This window comes from Cygnus olor, chromosome 8, assembly GCF_009769625.2.
Source record: "Cygnus olor isolate bCygOlo1 chromosome 8, bCygOlo1.pri.v2, whole genome shotgun sequence".
Taxonomy (NCBI): Eukaryota; Metazoa; Chordata; class Aves; order Anseriformes; family Anatidae; genus Cygnus; species Cygnus olor.
In genome coordinates, this window is record NC_049176.1 from 2671222 (window position 1) to 2690284 (window position 19063).

At 50.3% G+C, this 19063-nt stretch overlaps 1 long non-coding RNA gene across 5 annotated transcripts in view; it reads right to left on the reverse strand.

Annotated features, from left to right (window-relative positions):
* LOC121074309 overlaps positions 1 to 18702 on the reverse strand; it is a 43275-nt gene extending 24573 nt beyond the window's left edge. For 2 of the 5 annotated variants that reach the window (XR_005822270.1, XR_005822268.1), the window contains exons 1-3: positions 17684 to 18702; positions 15269 to 15383; positions 14969 to 15134 (exon numbers count right to left, since the gene is read on the reverse strand). This is a non-coding gene — a long non-coding RNA (uncharacterized LOC121074309). Of the gene's footprint in view, positions 1 to 14823; positions 15135 to 15268; positions 15384 to 17147; positions 17443 to 17683 lie in introns of those variants that run through there. The other 3 variants (XR_005822266.1, XR_005822267.1, XR_005822269.1) reach the window with 2 other exon arrangements.
* Between the last annotated feature and the right edge of the window lie 361 nt (positions 18703 to 19063).

Here is a 19063-nt window from a genome sequence, read left to right on the forward strand (position 1 = left end):
TTAAATCCTCTGTAACCACCCTGTGCTTTCTGCACATGCAAGAGAAAAATCCAAGGTCAGCAGCACGGGGTGCTCGTCGTGCTGCTGAGATGCATCCCTTCCTCAGGCAGGGTGGAGCCGTGCTGACCTGGGGGCTCTGCACAACAGCATGCCTGCCCTGCAGGAGCCAGCGCTGGCCATGAACTGAAGCTGTGGCTTCACATTCTGTAGTTCCCCAGGACGGGAGAAAGCTAGCTAGCCATAGCTTCAACCCAACATTAGGCTTTGATCATGTGTTTTTTTTTTCCCTATTATTTTTCAGGGGGATTAGGGTGTATCTGTTTGTTACAACATTCCACCACCCCTGACTGCTGAAGCTCCCTGTGCTCCCCAGTGTCCTGCTCCCAGGAGATGCCACCTGGCCCCATGGTTATGATGAAAGAAGTCCCATGGACACCTGTGTGAGCTCCTTTAGCTCACCATACACCTGGTGCTCAGCACCACGCACAGAGCTTGGCCTTGCCAACAGCTTCTCCTTCAACAGGAGAGCCATCTACTCCCCCCTCCAGTTCACACAAGAAAAGGAATTAGGGAAATAATGGGACTGTGAAATCAGTTTGAAGCCCAGGAAGCATAGCTAAGCACCCTTCCCTAGCACCAGCCTGTCCCTGCCCACAGCCACCACACACGGCCCCTGGGGAGCTGGCAATGCGTCTGGTGCTGCCAGCTGGGCTCAGTCACTGCCACCACGCTGCTGGCCTCCTGTCCTGCGTGGGCAGCAGCACGGCCCCACAAACGTGGGTGCACGCTCACTGCAAAGCACAGCACTTATTCTCAACACAAACATGTTCAAATCACATAACATCGATGGAGTGTCTTCCAGCTTCAAAAAAAAAAAGTTACATTTTAAATCCTTTATCAATCACAATGCTTAAGTTCGAAGTATCCAGATCGCATACTCAACTGGTTTTCAGTCAGCTCCTGCATTTGCATTTTGACGGTGTTTTTCAGCCCCAGCACTGTAGGGATAAGCAAGCTATGCTCTGACACATTAAAAACAGGAGCCGTTGCTCATGTGCCCTGCGCAGTGCAGCAGCCCGCCTCCGCAAGGACAGCCAGGCAAAACTCCCACCGAAGCGCGTGGGATTTCAGCCCACTGAGCGCTGCCGCTCTGGGCTCGTTACTTGGTGACAGACTGCTGCATGGATGGCACCCTGGTTTTTCATTGTAAAAGGAAGAGAAACGGCTTTATTACCAATCTTCCTCAAAGCTGTCCATAAGAAATAATAGTAGGTCAAATAAATCAGCATGTGATTTTGTTTTCTGCGTAGGGGTATGTTGAAATACCACGTCAGGTTAGCAAGGCATATTCATATTCTAATACTTGCGCTACTCTTGCCTGTTTTTAAGCCTATTCTGAAGCCCAGGCTGGCTGAGCCCTCAGAGCCGCTCCAGCCAGCACTCACCCTATGCTGCAGCCCTGAGTGAGGCTGCCCCTTATCTGTGCTGGCCACCAAAATGCTGTCACTGCTGTGCCCATTTCTGGTTTCGCTGTTCCCCCCACCCAGAGCGCCAGCACAGGCAGGGCTGCGGAGGACGGGCCCTGCAGCACCCTGCTACCTGGTCACGAAGTGAGGTGCAGGGCCAGGAATGGGGACCTGGCACGAGACAGGGTGGTGACACCGTGTTTACCAACAACTAAGGCAACCTGTGGCAGCAGTGGTCCAGCCAGAAGCTAAGACCCCACCTGGGTGGGCCCTGAGCACATCCCACCGCTGCTGCCACTGCTCCCTCCACCAGAGCCAGGAGCCACGCGCCCTCCTGCCGCAGCCAGCACAGCTGACATCCCATTTGCTTCCACCTAGAGCAAGGATTTAATCATTCACATGTAAGCCTAGAACTACAGCATCATGGCTGCTTCTGTCTGAGCATTAAAAAATCATCTAGGTTGGAGAAGACCTCTCTGATCTTCCCAGACTGCACCATCCCCAGGACTTACAGCACTGCTTGGCAAGCCTGGACTCACACATCAGGGTCTGTAAGCCACAGGTCTGAAACAACCCTGCAGGCCAAGCAATGTGGTCGAGACCCTCCTTCCCCGCCAGGAGGGCAGAAAGGTGGGCCCCTGCCTGGTCCCCACAGTCGATCCTGACAGATGAGTGACCCGCAGTACTCCACCACAGCTAACTGCGGCCCTCTGCATTTGGTAGCAATTTGCTCTCAATTTCCTCCTGACAAACCTGAGCAGTTATGCCTGTTTTTTCCCCTCTTTCTGAGGCAAAGCACACATCAAAGCAGTCACAGTGCAGACAGCTCGCCCCCAGAGAAGCTGCCACGTGCCCCCAGTGACAGCTGGGGCGGAACAGAGAGGCACAGCTCTGGCAGGGGCCTTGCCCCACTGCGAGCAGCAGGCCCGAGACCTGCGTGGGCACCATGGTGTCCTCTGCTGCAGTCAGGGGGGGCTCGCACCCACAGAGAGCTGCTGGCCTGAGCTCCATGAGAGGCAATGGTTGTGGACATTCGGGGCCTTGAGGACACCAACCCCTCCCTGAGGCTGACCCGCAGCTTAAGGCTTAAGCTGAACCTAACGCAGCTCTTCCAGGGTAGGGAAGTGAGGAAAGGAATCTGCCACACAGCTGAGCCTAATTGCCTTTGAGCTGCAGGCTCTGTAACGTCAGTCAAACAAACACGCCACTGCTTTTACTGCTCTGCAGTTGCCATTTACTATTTTGCTGGGAAATTGTCCAGAAAAGGGATACTACCTAGAAGGAAGCATTATGCCAGCACTGGAAATCAGTAATGTTTCTAAATAACCCCACGGGCACACTGTCTATTCCTACACCATGGCAGGAACTGTGGAAAAACCAAAGAGCCCAAGCTAGCCACTTTGCACATGAGGTCTGAGGCAGCAGTTGCAGCAGCAGGCAGGGAGCCACTCCAGGGCCCCACCAGCCCCTGAGCTGATGTGAACCAGAGCTGTAACAGCACACACCAAAGTACGTGGTTCAGTGAGTGGGGAAACAAACATCCTAAGTTTCATGACCCAGCTTCACCAGGGCTGCTGAGGCTAGGGGGAGGCAGCAGTTGCTGCCGTCTCCTCAGCCCCACCACTCTGCAGGACTGGCACATCCTCAGGGATGCAGATGCCAATAGCAGGCATGGATTTGCCAAAGCCATCTCTTCTCTCTTACAGTGCCTCCTGCTCTCTGTAGAGCTCACCTCTTACTACAGGCAATACCTTAATTCTTAATTATCTCTCTGCTAGAGGTTCAAAGTAAATGCTTGAGTTATTTAATTTTTACAACATTTTGACGAGGCAAGGGTGAAAAAAAAATGAAAAGAGAGGGTGGTTCTGAGTCATCCCATTGTATTACCACCTTATTTTTCCTCCCAATCAAAGAATAATAATAATAAAGGGGGGGGGGGGGGGGGGGGGGGAGAAGCACACAGCACACCTTTGCTCCCCACAAGGAAATACGTATTTACCTGTGCCATTTCCCATTAGCATCAAACAAAGCCTGGCCAGTTAGTCTGTCCTTCCCTCTGTGCAGGAAGGGAGGAGCCCCAGGCAGGGGTCTCAACCCCACCCATAGACATGGCTGCTCCTAGCAGGAGAGAACAGGGGCAGTGCCCAGCACAGGTGAGGGAACACATGCTCACCACAGGGAGAATCAACTCCTGCCCAGTGTAAATCAGCTTAGCCAATAAAGCCTGTGCCAATTACACCAGCACCTGGCTCCGCTTTGCTAGAAGGCTCAGCAGTCATCTGACATATGTTGGTTTTTAGCACCTCATCCCTGTCACTCAAAGTGCTGGTGGAGCAATGGTCAGTTCAAGCTCTCATGTTGGGGTGCCCAGTTCATGGCGCTGGGGCAGCAATAACTGAGACCACAGAGTACCCAGCAAGCAAGGGATGGGGACAGGAACAAGGAGGCCATCATGGCTGCTGCCCAGCACACCATCAATTGATCTGTCCAGAGCCAGACCCTGAGCTGCTGCAGACTGCAGAGCTGTGTTCATTGCATCACAGGGGTTTGCACCAGCTGAGGACTTGGTCCCTACTTCGTTCTTTGCATGCTCTGCTGGCTTTAGCCATAGCTCCAGCAGACACACAAGCTGGATGAACACATTTTTTAATTTTAAACAAAACAAACCACACATTTTATTGTCCCTCTCTCCCATCATCTCTCAGATGGTATTTCTTAAATCCATGTAAGTTCAGAATTTTCATAACACATTTTGGCTGGGGTAAACTGTGTTTGAATCATCATTCAGAGAAGTGAAGATTTAATTTCATGGTGGAATTAGAGCTGACAGTTCCTTTTTATTTACACTACACCAAGGGTTAATAAGGTTACTATAACCTTAATCTTTGATAGCTCAACAATAGCATACTCTAGGATTAGTGCAAAAACTGGATTTTAACTTTTAATCCCATTATTGCTGATAACCTTATCAACACTGCGCCCCACCGCACAGATGGAGCAGTGAAACCTTCGACTCAGTAGTCCCTTTCCATGGAACAACATTTAGAGTTGCAGCAGAAGAGCCAGGGACAGTTGCTTGGTTGATGCCTGCAGTGAGGTTCACAGTTTGTAGTAGGGCTGCAACGCTGCTTTTAAACTGCTTGTCAGCAATCTTTGCCAAGAAAAACACTGGTCCAGTGGCATATGTTGGCGGAGCAATGCAAGGTTGCTCTAATTCCCTTACTTTGTTTTTCCCTCCTCCCATGCGACAGCTACTCCAAGAATCAGACCGCCAGTCTGGCAAGTTGAGATCCAGAAACTTGCTGCTAATTACCGTGTTTACAATTCCCAACCTGTTTGTTGGTGCCAACAATCAAACTGCATCCTCTTGTGTGCACCAAAAGACACTTGCTGGCAGTAGCTTCCTAAGGTTCCAGGCTGGCTACATTAATTACTGTTAACTTAATTTTTGGGTATCGAGAAGCAGCTTTAATTAGCAATTTTATGGATTAAAATGAATTTCAAGAAATAGCAGCTTGACTTATAGGCTGCTTACTAACCCTATATGTACTTTATATGGAAACACGAGTGGTAGCAAATTTATATGTGGTCTGACAAATAAAATAGGCAGAGGTTTAATAAAAATCACACCAGGAAATGAAAGGTTATACCTTCCCTTTGAAATCAAATAAGCAGCTCTAGAGGGTCTGGTTGGACAATTTTTATGACTTTTCAGCAAACATTTGACCAGACAGAATAAATCTCATTCTCAGGGTGTATCACTGAATCAAAGTATTCAAACCTTGGCTAATTTATCTCTGTTTTAATGAATGCCTTTGGTTAAACAAAAAAAAAAAAAAAAAAAAAAAACTTTTAAAAAGGCACCTATTTTATGAACCCAGTGGAAGAGAGTCCAAGCTCAAACAAGTGCAGGCCCCACCAGGGATGACGCCATTTGTGCCCTGTAGGTGCTAGTCTGAGACTCCTGAAGCTATCTGTCTGCTTACGAAAAAATGATTCAATTAGGATGCACTTTAACAAAGCATGTGCTTGAATCCCACTGGGATCGGCCGAGCTCCATGTGCCCCTGCGAGGCCCTGCTCAGACCAGCATGCTGGGTGGGAAGGGCCTACCTGTCCGAGGACTGTGCCCGGAGCCTGCAGAGCTCACCACTGCCCACAGCAGCAATCCATTTCTAACCCAGCTTTTCCATAACAGACTACAGGGGACTTCCTTTCTGTCCCACAGCAGATTCTCCACCCTCTCACAGAGTCCTAAACGCCACACAAGTCACTTGCCCTGCTGCTGGCATTTCTTGGGCTGCCCAGCCACTGGCAGAGCCCTGCGCCATTGTCCCATGCAGTAGGAGTGCACTCAGCTCCTGCGGAACAGACAGACTGGGACAGAACTTGGCTGTATGAAAATCTGTGTGGGATTGGGAAAGCAGAGACAAAGAAGGCAGTGAGCCAAAGAGACGCACACTAAAACCAACACTGGTTTTGACTTACAACGGGAAGAAAGGGAACAAAATGAATCAGTGCTCCCAGAGGAGGCAGCCTGGATTTAGTCTGGTCCTGCAGTAGGGAAGTGGAAACAAGCATTTAAGAGCGGTTCGTTTGTACAGGGCGTAATGAACATGCTGAGCAAACTGCCAGGGAGTCAATAAATGTGTGCCTCTGAGACCAGTCCAAAAGGAGCTGGAGGGGTACCTGGAGGACAGGGGCATTCAAGGCTGCGAGTGCACGCTGCAGCGGCGCGGGACACGTGGGACGGGGCAGCCCCTTCCCCGCTCCTCTGCCGTGCTGTCCCAGCCAGCCGCCCGGCCCGGGTGCCTGCACCTTGGGTAATGGGCAGACATTGTCTAATGGGAGTCTGCCAATCTCCACTCAATTTATAATTCTGCAAGCAGAGGAGCTTGATTCTTCTAATTTACATAAAACATACATAAAACTGAAAACCAAATAGCTTCAGAGCATATGGGCAAAGCACACAAGAGCCACCAAGGAGAGAAGGAGTGAAAAAGGACACAGTGAAATCACTGTCTAGATTGAGCTTTGGTGAGGCTTTTTGAGCACCTTGCCTGTGCTAAGTTTCTCACGGACAAGCAGGCTCCAGCTACCAGGCCGTGTGTCAGCGCTGCACCTCGGTCTCACCACTGCACCATCAGCCCCGCAGCCCTGCATTGCCAACGCCCTGACAAGGGATGGGGTTTCATCACCACACCGTTTCTCTAAGGGAAGAGCAAGACTGGTGAAAACCTGCGGTGACATGGCCAAAAGGTGTCAGTGCACATCCAGCCAGTAACGCCTTCCTCCCCTCTCCCGGTGAACCTCAGGCAAGATGGCAGGAGAGGCTGGGCCAGAAGATGGTGGAGGGGCAGCGCTGCGCCCCAGGTCACTCCTCCACTGCTCCCTCCGCGGCGCAGGGTGGGCAGCAAGCACACCGCCGTCCCAGAGCTGAGCTGGGCTGGTGGCCTTCCCCGCAGTGTGGCAAGACCCCGGCGCTGCCTCCTCTCCTGTGTGCCTGAGCCACCACCCTGGGTGCCAGCAATAGCCCCATGGAGGCCGGTGGAGCTCCGGCTGCCTCGCCGAGCTCTGTGCGAATTCAGTCATTTCCAGCAAGCAATATATAAATAGATGCTGTCTCATTATTGATGTACATTGTGCAGACGGTTTAGCTGGGGATGAAGCTCGCCTGCTTTCCTTTTATGGCTGAAAAGCGGGATCCCAGAGCCTTTATCTGAAATCTCTGCATATGTCAATCAAAGCGCACCAGGACGAAGATTTTGCACTCTTAGGTCCTCGTTAAATGGTAGGCACCACTGCAGCCACGCAGCTGTGGGAAACGTCCATGGGAAGGAGATGCAGCTCTGTACGTGTGTGCACGTGCATATAAGCACATTTACATACAACCACACCAAAACCAAGCTAAAGCAGAATACTAACATTTGCAGCCTAATTTTTCTATTCCTTTTCAAATCCCAAGACCAGGCTGTAGTCTGGGCTACTCTGACACAAATCTCATTTGACTTTCTTATAAGCCACTGGTTTACACTAATGGCAGAGCTGGTCTCGTACTTGGAAGAGCAAAGCCCAGGGTGGTGCCAGGCCCAGGCCCTCCCGGCCTGTAGCTGCAGCACACTGATACTACAAGTTAGATCTGATAGTGAACCCTAGCGAAGGCAAGCTATCGATATTTTGGAAAGCCATTCCTCACACTTCTGAGCAGCAAACGGCCCATCACTAAGGAGGCCAAACCCTTGTCAGCATGAGCTGACTTCTATGAAATGAAATACTGACCTTACTGCTAGCTCCGGAGCTAATCTCAGAAGAGAAATTTTATCAGAGAAAGCAGAGCTATTATTCCCAGCCACTCTACAGGGCGCGTATTTAAGTTTTGCATCCAATGAATGTGGAATACTCCAAATATAGTGGCATTTAATAAAAGTCAAAGATGAAAACTCCAGCTAGGTATTTTGTGTGGGGCTTTATTTGTTTTGCATTGCTCAGATTTTGCATCACTCCATTCAGGCTCCTTTCCGTTGCTGGAGTTTTCCTCCCTTTGTAGCGGGGAGCCAGAGCCGAGCAAGCAGCACTGATTCACTGCAGCTCCCACAAATGAAAATTAAACATCACTATTTTTCAGCCCTAATCGAGGGTCTGTACCGCTCCTACGATCTGTGCTGGTAAGAACATATTTACATACATGTAAAAGACAAGCAACAAAACACGGAGACCAAAGGGAAAGTGGCTTTGTCTGTTGCTTCTTAGGGCAGGACTCGCAGGTCCTGTTTCACTGAGGGACTTCGTGAATGGTGGAAGACGAATGCATTTATATCACCGCACACACAACAGTAGCATAATGTCATAGCACAACAAAGGGCTATGCGACATGCACAGTAAAAAAGAAAGTGATTTTATTGAAACCTGTCATAGCACAACAAAGGGCTATGCGACATGCACAGTAAAAAAGAAAGTGATTTTATTGAAACCTCAAAAGTAATCATTTTATTGTCCTCTGCGTAACTCAGACCCATGGGAAACACGCAGGAAAACAGGCCTCTTTCTTAAAAGCAGAAAAATTGTCACCTCTTAAACCAAGGTTTGAGGCAGTTTTCACTGCTCTTTTCTATAGTTCAAGACATTTTGAAAAAAAATAGGGAATTACATGATCCTGATGTTTCTAAAGTAAAACACAATGAGAAAAAAAAATCAGAACAAAAACAAACATACAAACGCCTTCTGTTCTCTCCAACTCTTCGCTTGTATCATAAAAAGGAAGGGGGCAGCCAGATAAAAGAGAAAAAGAAGTAGGGGAAGAAGGAACAATTTCCCCCCCTTTAGTGGTCATTTTTAGCAGCAAAAGCATCAAGACTGTAATAACTGTTGCTTTGATAAAACAGCAGGCATTAAATTGCATAATTTTGTATTTTAGAAGAATGTTTTTGGCATTTTGGCAGAGAGGTAATAGCGGTCTATGTTTTCTTGGAATAACCAGGTAAATTTTCTCTTAAAAATAATTGTTAAAAGTTTATTTTCCAGATAGAGTGAAGCATTAATGCATATGCATCAAGCCTCCTTGCTCTTATTATTCCCCACCTATTTAAAAAAAAAAAAAAAAATCCTATAAAATGCATCACTACAGTGATCATCACTACAGTGATGCATTTTTATTTGAATTCTCCATCAACTTCTTGTTAGGAGAATGTGAATACTTGCAAAGCTATTACTCTCAGAAAATCTAAAAGAAGTCATATGAAATCTACTTTATCTATGTAAATCCCTCTCTAAGATGCAGTAAGATGCTGCTTTTTTTGGTAACAGGCTGCACAATTAGACGCTGTACAGTTCTAGTTCAGAATGTCCCTCATTCTCCAATTAGAGAAGACCAATCCCACAGTGATCACTTTGTCATTGATTCGGAGTGATTTAAAAGCTAGGCTGACTCTGTGAACATTAATAAACTTTGTGATATTGTCCTGTCTTAGCAAGAGAACTGCTAACATTCCAAGCAAAGTTATGAATCAGCAGGTTTTAATATATATATTTTAAAAAGCTGTATTATTCCAACATTTCATGCCTAATCTCATAATGTGCAAAGGGTGTACATTACATAAAATCCAGATGAACTGATACAGAGCACTATCTTGGCGACGACTGGTGCTGAAGCAAATAAAAGATGAAGACTAGTGCCTCTGAAATACTCTGAGAGGGTAACTTGGGAAGTTTAAGTAGCCCTTCATGGGCCTACCTCTTTCTTCCTAATGGTGTCAAGTACAGGAGAATTATCTGACCCACTGCAACCCCGCAGGAGTGCAGCACAGAAGCCAGAGGCCAGAAGGCCTCCAGAGGTGGCTCTCCAGCTGTCACTGGTGCGTGGTGCCTGCCGTGTCTTGGCTAAACTCATTTTAAATCTCCTAGTCAGGGGAGTTCCTGGCTGAAGATTGTGCCATTGCTTGTTTTACTATTTATCTATTTATACATTACTATACACATAATGTATGTATTACTACATATTATATTCCTCACTGGCTATACGTATTGGGTTCCCTGAGAGGGACTGTTCCTTGACAGCCATGCTACACTTCTTCCCTGCGCTGCCCCTAGGTTCATTTGCACGCACCAGGTTACCTTCCCGCAGACAGGCAGCAGCCTGGAAATCAATGGCAAAACTCCTGCTGACTTCCACATGAGGAAGATTTCAATAACAGTATACTCATTTCTTTTATGGCATGGGCACAGTTATGTAACTTTGGCTAGGTATGCGTGTATATACGTATGTGGACATATATATATATACACTCACAGACGTATTACTCCTTCCAGCTATATATGCAGGGCTCTTATTTTTCCCACCAGTCAATCCCTCTAGTTTCTGTAACATTTCACCTAATTTTCTGTGGACTCTTTTTAACTAGGTACTGATTTTCCAGAAATCACACCTCCAAACTTGCTGCAGCCGTGGTTTCCACCCATGTGGCACGCCCTGCCAGCACCACATCCCCAGGCTGCCTTGCGGCTCTGCAGAGCTGCGGCACAGCCACCCTCAGCCAGCGCCTCCAGGCCCCTTCCCCTCGCCTGCCTTAGGAGCCGCTCTGTCCTTCCGTGTCAGACTCTTCCCATCACCTCTAGGAGTTCTGGCTTTGGTTTTAGCTTTTAGATGTCTTATTTTTGGCCTGTCATTTAAATTCCTTTTGAGTCACTGTTATTATTGAGCCAACATTTATAAATAGCTCTATGCATTGCAGGTATATGATAAGCAAGTCCTTTGATTTTTGTGCAATTTGGTTACGAAATGATAAGAATAAAAAGAGTGCAAGCATCATGGGATGCCCAGGAAATGTTTCCATAGTTAAAGGTTTGGGGACACAGATTCAGCATCTGTAAGAATTTATGATTGTTAGTAACGGGTGTTATGGTTTACCTTTACAGCACTAAATGGTGAAGTGTCAGAAAAGCTAAGAGGCAATAACTAGGGGTTGTTTTTCAGAAATATAATAATCTTTTAAAAGGAAGAGAAGAAAAAGCCTTTTTTGTGTGTAGACTATTTATTAAAAAAATGCATAAAACTCCAGTTGTATACATTACTTCTAGTGTGATGTAAAGAAACAGGAAAAGGCTAGAGAGCTTATTCTTACAGCTGCAAACTGTGTGTGTATCTGTGTCTACGTACAGGCATTATCTGTTTTCAGTTTCTTCAAGAAAACTCTGTGAACCACCTCAACTGACACAAAAGACAATGGCCTGCAATAGGAAGAAATCCTACACTCCCCGCAAAATCAGGTTGGGTCTTGAAAACGGAAAGCAGAACTTATCCTAGTGAAAGGCGCCTGCAGAACTGCACGTATTATCTGCATGCAACACTGTGTACATTTATTTTGGGGAAATTTGCAGGCAGCGAGGGGAATCACAGCACCGGTCGTAAAGACGTGCTGAGCCTTTGCAGCCCCTGCTGAGGTGGGTGGGGGTTTTGCCTCTCCGGGGCTGTACGAGTGGGGCTCTGGACAGCACGCTGCAGCCTCCGTTCAGAGATACGTGCAGTGATACGGATATTCCACTCGGACATATGCATAGGTGCTGCAGTATTTGCAGAAAAAGCACCTGAAATCAAATGGAAGCCCTCATCTCGTACCATGGGGCCTTGCTAAGAGGAGCAGCGCTTCCTTCTACACGCGGACCCTGGCAGGGCTGCTCCCTCGCCTGCCCAGGGACTCGTGTCCACAGCTCCTCTCCCTCCTCTCCCCTCTCTGCTGGTGCTGTGGGTGAACTGTGGGATGGCCACGGGGCAGTGCCCACTGTGGGAAGGTCCCAGCGTCCTTGGTCCCCCACACAGAGCAGGGCCACCTGCTGCCAGCAGGGCACAGGGCCGCCGCCACCCCATGCCAGTCACGCTGCTGGGGGGCCTGGCGCGGCCGAGACTTACCTAGCGAGCAGCTGCCGGGGCTGCTCGCTCCAGCATGTAAAGTGACCCAGGGATATAAATCTTCAGAGGATTATGGCCCTTAAAAATAGGCTAAGTTCAAGTAGTTATTTTTGGGCTGATTCTTTATTTAATTTTCTGCCAGGATGCAGATTACAATAACAATTTTAGAACAGATATTTAGTATTCTAAATTAATTAAATACGCGCTCACCAAAATAGCTGTTAGCACACAGTTGGTGCTGCCACAAACCTCATTCTAAAATGTCATCTTAGAAAATACTCGCACTGGTACAACTAAATACCCTTATTTACAAAGTAATTTTTTATTATGTTGGTCTATAGATTTCTAGTATATTTTTTGCTGTTAACAAAATATTGTTAGATTATTAAAGGCAGGGGGCTTTTAGGCTCATTTTTTAGCACACAGGATTCTGGATTTCTAAAAATCAAAAAATAAGAAGTGTAGGGTTGTAAACTTCCCTTTCGCTAAGGGTCTAATCTTTCCCGCAGCAAAATCGATTGGGGTCTTTGCTATGGCATTGAATGGTGGTATCTGGCCCCAAATATTTTGGATTTAACATGAGCAACCTTGCTTCTCAGAGCAGTCCCACAGAAGCTCTACATAGTCAGGGGATCAGGCCCACGGCATGAACAGCCTCTTCTGAGAGGCAAGTTGCTCAGAAACCAATGCTTCTGCCCTTCAATAGCCGTACGTGACAGACCCCAGAACTGCTAATGAACCTGAGGAGGGCAATTATGAGATCATGCCATTGGGAAACGTAATTCGAAGAGCTCCTATACTACTGAGCATTTAAACAATGTTTTATAATCATTTTGGTGAGCATATCCAGCATTTCTCCGATCAGACCTTACAGTTTCATTCTTTTAAACCCATAATATGACAAACCCCGAAAGATTTTAGAGAAATCTACAATCATCAAAATGTTAATTTTGACAAAGAGTGCATGCATTAAAAATGCATCAACCCTGTCATTAAGGCATTATTCAGCAAAAACAGCTAACCACGCTAAACAGAGAACAACTATAAGAAACCAGGTATAAAGGAACATTTCGCTAAGCTTGTATTTATGGGTAACAGTCCAGTCTGTACTGCACGAGATACTCAACCAAGCGAAGAGCAAACAAAACCACATCCTTTATGTGATGAAATGGGAACTCCTGATAATACTCTAAGTCATGACTCAAGGGAAAATGTCAACTAAAAGCTCAGATCAGAGGAAGGTTTGTAATACAAACCTGGATGTTTAAAATAGTGTTTCCATCGCTGTTCTTGCAGCACTTGTGAATGCGGATGTGTTATGGTGCTGAACTGACTATAATTTAGCAGCTGAACGTGTCTTTTTAAAGCATAATTTAACATTATTTCTGAGGCTGTTGAACATACTAAACTACAAGAAAAAAAATCTGCTTTCAAGTGGTATTAGAGAAACACGAGGATCAGAGTGCTAGCATCAAAGATGTGTCTAAAGAATAACAGATCCACACGTCTGCGTAACAATGAGAGCTCCACGCGCTATTGAAGGCAACAGAGTAAGATTCCTTTGGCAGTTGTTTGAAATAATTAAGCAGAACATAGACGGCCTTTCAATTGCTAAGCAAGAGAGAGTGAAAGACATTCTCCATGATCCCGCCTCGCACTCACAACTGAACGATCACCCCACATCTGGCTTGCCCATATTAAAAATCATTCTCATGCTCATCCAAGCTGAGCCTGGGGAAGGATCCGTTCAAAAAGGCTAACTCATCACAGTGCCCTTGGTCTTGCTTTAAAATGGCTTCTGATCTAATTCACGTAAGGCTGAAACGCGGTCTCACACTTGCCATTATGTGGCAACAAGACCTGGGATCATGGGGGTGTGCAGAGAAGTCTCGAACCGGGAACGGAAAGGCGATCACCTCCTGCTTCTTGCTTTAGTAGTCTTGGGGGTAGGGGAGCAGGGGAAAATGCTATGCCTTGATTTTCCTAAGCACAGCATTCGAAAAGGCCAGCCAGGCTTTTAACCAAAGCCCGTGCCCTGCTGCTGAGGTTGGCGAGAGGGACAGGTGCACCTGTTCTGTGTTAAAGCAACGGGGCATGGCTGGGACAGTAACGGGACTCAACACTTCTGCTCGCATCTCCCACCTGCAGGTACCTTTGGGGGAGCCCTCAGCCCTTTGAAGGGGGCAGAGCAGCCACCACCTGAGCCCCGGCAGGGAACCAACCCCTCGGCCCTGGCTTCGGCCATGTGTCTCAGCCTGGGGCCTCGGGGGCTGCCGGGCTCTTAGAGGGTGGGCAGCCCTTAATTCCGCCCTCACGACGTCGTTACCGGGGGACAAGGATTAGGGGGCTGCCACCCCCTCGAAGCAACCGGCCACAACCGGCAGCCCCTCGGCGTCCCCGCAGCCAGGGCAGGGGGCGGAGGAGGGGGCCGCCGGCTCGGTGCTCGCCAGCTCCCGCCCCGCACGGCCCGGCTGCTGCGGGCAAGGGGCCGCGGCCGCCCCCCCGGAGCCCGGCTGGGGAGGGGGCGGCATCCCGGGCCCCGCTGCCGGCTGCGGGCGGAGCCGCGGCCGCCCCTGCCCCGCGGGCAGCCCCTGTGCCGGGGGGAGGACGGGGGGGGACCCGGGGGAAGGGGGGGGACCCTCGGCAGGCGGGGCCCCCGTCCCCGCCCCTCTCTCCCCGCCGGAGAGGGGCGAGGGGCAGCGGGCGCGGCGTGGGCTGGGGGTCCCCGGGAGGGACAGAACCGGCCCCGGTCCCACGGGCCCCCCCCCCGCAGCCCCGGCCCTGCGCAACCCCCGGCCCCGGGATCGCCCCCTCCCCCCAGCCCCCCCATACACACACGCACCCACGGGCGGGCACCCCCCCGCAGGGGACGGGGCGTCCGAGCTCCCCCCGCCCGGCAGAGACCCAGACAGAGCGACACATTGCAAAGCGTAGGAAAAGATGGAAAAGGTGCTACCTTGGCAACTAGAGGAGGTTGGGAGCCAGCTGGTGGGCTGGGGGCGGTCGCGCTGCCTGCCTGCCTGCCCGCCGCCGGTACTCTCCTCGACTACGCGTATTCTTAAGCAATAACAACGTAATCCGTATTATCCACCCAAGAATACCCGTCACCGAAGAGAGTCAGAAAGCTGCTGCTGCTGCTGCTGCTGCTGGAAGTGCTGCACCGGGGCAATAAATCCATAACTATAATTCCCCTCTAGCAGAAGGAGAATCCACAAGGGTAGCCGAGCGATCCCGTCCCATATCCAGCGGGCGCGGTGCCTTCCCGTCCTGCGGAGGCAAAGGAGAGGAGCGGGCGTTTAACACACGCGGACAATTCCTCTGCGCTCCCGCTGCCTCGCTGGGGCGGGCAGGGTCCTGCTGGCAAGGCGAGAGGGAATAAATCAAAGTAAGGTTGAGTTTACCTGGTGGTTGCCCGGTCTCTTCCTCCGCGCTTCTCCGGCATCCTATTCCCTAGCTGTATGCTCCATCAGTTCTCCCTGGGAGCTCGCAAGGGATGTCACACGCAGCAACAGATTCCTGTAAAAGAGACGCACGGTTAAGCACACAAATATTACAAATCTGTTTGCATAGGTGGGCTCGGAAGAGCTCCGATACGGCAGCAGCCACGCCTGAGAGACTTTTCGTCTGGGCTTTGCGAACGCGTTTTACGAGTCCTGACTCAACAGTGACTCGCTGCGCTACCGAGAGAGAGGAGGGCGGGCGGGAAGGAAAGCGACGCAGAGAAAGGAAAGCAGAGCGAGAGGCAGCGAGGGCTCGGCGCTGAGCGGAGGCGCTCCCCCGCCAGGCCCCGCGCCCCGCGGGCCGGGGAGCGCCCAGCCCCGAGGCAGCCGGAGCGTACCGCGGCGCCGGGCTGCGAGGCGCAGAGGACCGGGAGTGGGAATAAAAGAAGTTCTCGCCAAATCGCGCCTGCGGCTCTGCCCGTCACCCGGAGCTGTTCCCTTATCAGCAGCGCTCGTACTTGGGGGAGGCGGAAGGGGGAAGCTTTGTCTGATGATCCGCCGCGGCGATAATAAACGTTTATTGTTCGCCAACTGAACAGAAAGGGTCTCTGCAACGTCATGGCACGGCACACTTCGCCTGGCGATCAGGAACTTCTCCGTCTCATTTCCCCCCAGCTCCTAACGCTAAGGACAGCTTCCGTGCGAGTGGCGGGGAGGGGGCCAGGAGCCAGCACCGCGCGGTCACAGCTCCCGCACACCGCAGGGACGCCCCGCGCTCCCCCAGCCAGCAGTGACTGTGCAGCACGCACAGCTCTCATCATCCAGCGCGCTCTGCGACTGACCAGCTTGTTGATTAGATTCCAAATGAAATTAATGCAAGATGCTGGCTTTTACTCCAGATTCCTTCCTCAACACGAGCTCTCGGCTCCCCTGACATATTGCCACTATGCTTCCTCCGAAAAGCTACGAGAAGATAGCATTTGTTTTGTACCACAGGCTCTTGCCTCTTTGAAAGAAAGGAGAAAAACAAAGGGAGAAAGAAAAAAAAAAAAAACACAAACCACACCACTTTGACAGCCACATTATCTAAAATAAAATTAAAAAAAAATAATAATCCAACTCTCCTCTATTTTAATCTCCTTTTCGGTGTAATTTCCTATATTCTTCTACCGTAGGAAGCTTTGAAGTTACATTTTAAATGGCAGATAGAAAGTAAATAACAAACACTGTAATTTTTCCCCGCTGTGAAATTGAAGGCTGTAACCCCATTAGCCGCCGTTAGAACTGAAATAACTGATGCCGTGGGTTGCCTTCAACTTGAACAAAAGCCGTTTGGAAAAGTAAAATGCACCGAGTCATGGCGAAAACACGCTACGTGGTACACCTAGACTGGTATTCTCCGAAATTTGGAGGCGCTCCACAAATGCATCGAGAATCAGGCAGAAGTCCAAACTCCGCGTTTTTTAAAGCAAAAAAATTAAATAAATAAATAATAAAAAATAGAGAGTGCGATTCCCGCAGCAAAGAAAACCCGCGCGGCTCCATCCTCACCCTAGCCCCGTCCCTCCGACACTGCCCTTCCCCTCCCTAAAAAATCGCCCCCCCCCCCCGCTCCTCCGCCAATTCGGCGCCTTCCGAAACTTCCCCGCGCCCCGGCCCGGCCCGGCAGCCGCGGGCCTTCAGCACCGGGCACCGGACAGCTCCGCACCAGCGCCCAGCACCGCCGCAGCCCCGCCGCCGCCGCCCCGCTCGCCCCCGGCCCCCCGCGCAGCGCCCACCTCGCACCTCCGCCGCCGCATGCGGGCAGCGCCGGTGGCGGCGCAGCCTCGGCGTTAAATACCTTTGTTCGCCGGCTCCCGAAAGCCATGTTTTATCCGGCGCTGCCGCCCCGCTCCCCCGCCGAAAGAGCCCCCCGATCCGGAGACCCGGCCCCGGGGAGGCCGGGGAAGGGCCCCCGGGGGCGCCTGCAGCGGCTGTGCCGTGCCCCGGGAGGGGGGACGGAAGGGAGGGGAACGGGTGGAGGGGATGAAACAATCAAGCTATCAGGAGCGGAGCTCCGAGCAGAGCTCGGGTTTGCCACGAAAAGCAAATTTCAGAGGGGGGGATATCGATCCTAGAGCCCATCCGTCAATAGAGAGGCGCGGTGTCTCTCCGTGCGAGAAATTGTTCGGAATTAGGGGGCTCGCGGGTGGGAGGGGGGCGAAGGAGGGGGGGGGGGGGGAGAACGCGACAAAAAAAAAAAAAAGAAGGAAAGGAGGAAGAAGAAAATATTAATCCCCGCTAAAAGGCAGCCTCTTTTTAAAATCGCTGGAACCTCGCTCTCTTCACCACCTACCCGAGTAACCACCAGAAATCCACCTCTATTGAAGTGCTTACCCTTTAAATCCAGGTTTCAAGCAGAACTCCAACTGTGTGTAAAACCAGGGAGTCATCTGATGTGTGATGGGGAACGGGCTCTGGGCAGCAGAAAGCAGCTTTCTCTCCTGGTGCCGGATTACCATGTTAACAAACCCCGGGAAGGGACCCCGGCGCCTCTGGCTGGCCGTGTCTCGTTGCTTTCACACATCGGCGGCTGCTCTTGCTTCCCATGTCCCCGGCGATCGCCTCTCAGCTGAATGTGGGCTTCCAGAAAAGGAGTCGGGGGGGAGAGGAGGAAAAAAAATCGCCTAATGCAATCAAATCGATCTGATCTACACCATCTGTCGCCTGCCACTACACACAAGCGTTAAAATAGGAAAACGGGAGACACTGACAGCTCAGGAAGGTTGTTCTGCAGAGTTCATTTTTAGCAGAGCATAATTGGGTATGGACAGCATACAGTTACCAAAGCTGCTGTTAACCATCCAGTAGAGGATCCCAAACATGCTAATGGTGGATTAATTGAGGAAGATCTGACGTGCAAGCTTCACAGTCTCTTATTCATGACTTCCCAACGGGAAAGGACCAATGCCGTGTGGGACTATGGTAACACAGAGTCAAAGAGCTGCTAAGAAAATGGCTCTGTGTTCATAGCACTTCTCTCTGATAACAAACATATGTCGACCAGAACCGTTTAGCAGGATGGGGGAAATGAAATTTTCTTAGCCGAGGTTAGCAATTCCCATCACTTGCACTTAAAGACAAGTAAAAAATGGACTGCGGGTCTAAGACGCTTTCGAGTGCTGGTCTCGGGATTCGCAGCTAGTGAAAGCAAACGGCTTCTGCTCAGACAGGGGATTAGACCCCAAATCTCTGACTTCTTACTGTGACCAAAGTGCATCCATAGCAAGTCTCTAAACATGCAGCGCTGCTAATTTCATCAGGAATGACGCAAGGTCGTTTTAATGCCAGGAACCCTTTTGACTTTTTCCAGCGGGAATTGCTTTTGGGCAAGACATTTCCGATCAGTGAAATTTGACATAATCTCAGATAAATATGATCGGGGGGGGGGGGGGGGGGCGGGGGGGGGAGGAAAGGGGCGGCGAGTTGGGAAGAGACGGAGTGTGCATCCAGACCTGCAATCACCCCTGCTGCCAACACTCCAATTTGCTCGCGTTTTCTAGTCTTTCCTGAATAATGAGCTTACAGAGACGTATATGTAATTATTAAAGCACTATATATGCACGCGAGCCGCAGACGTCTACGGCTGCCGCGTCTACCCAGGCAGACGGGGAGACAAAGTCCCCCCGTAGGGGTGCGCTCCGCCACTCCCGGGGCTGGGGGAGGGCGCTGCCAGGAGGTCCCCCAGCCCCCCCGACCCCCCGCAGCCGGAGGCGG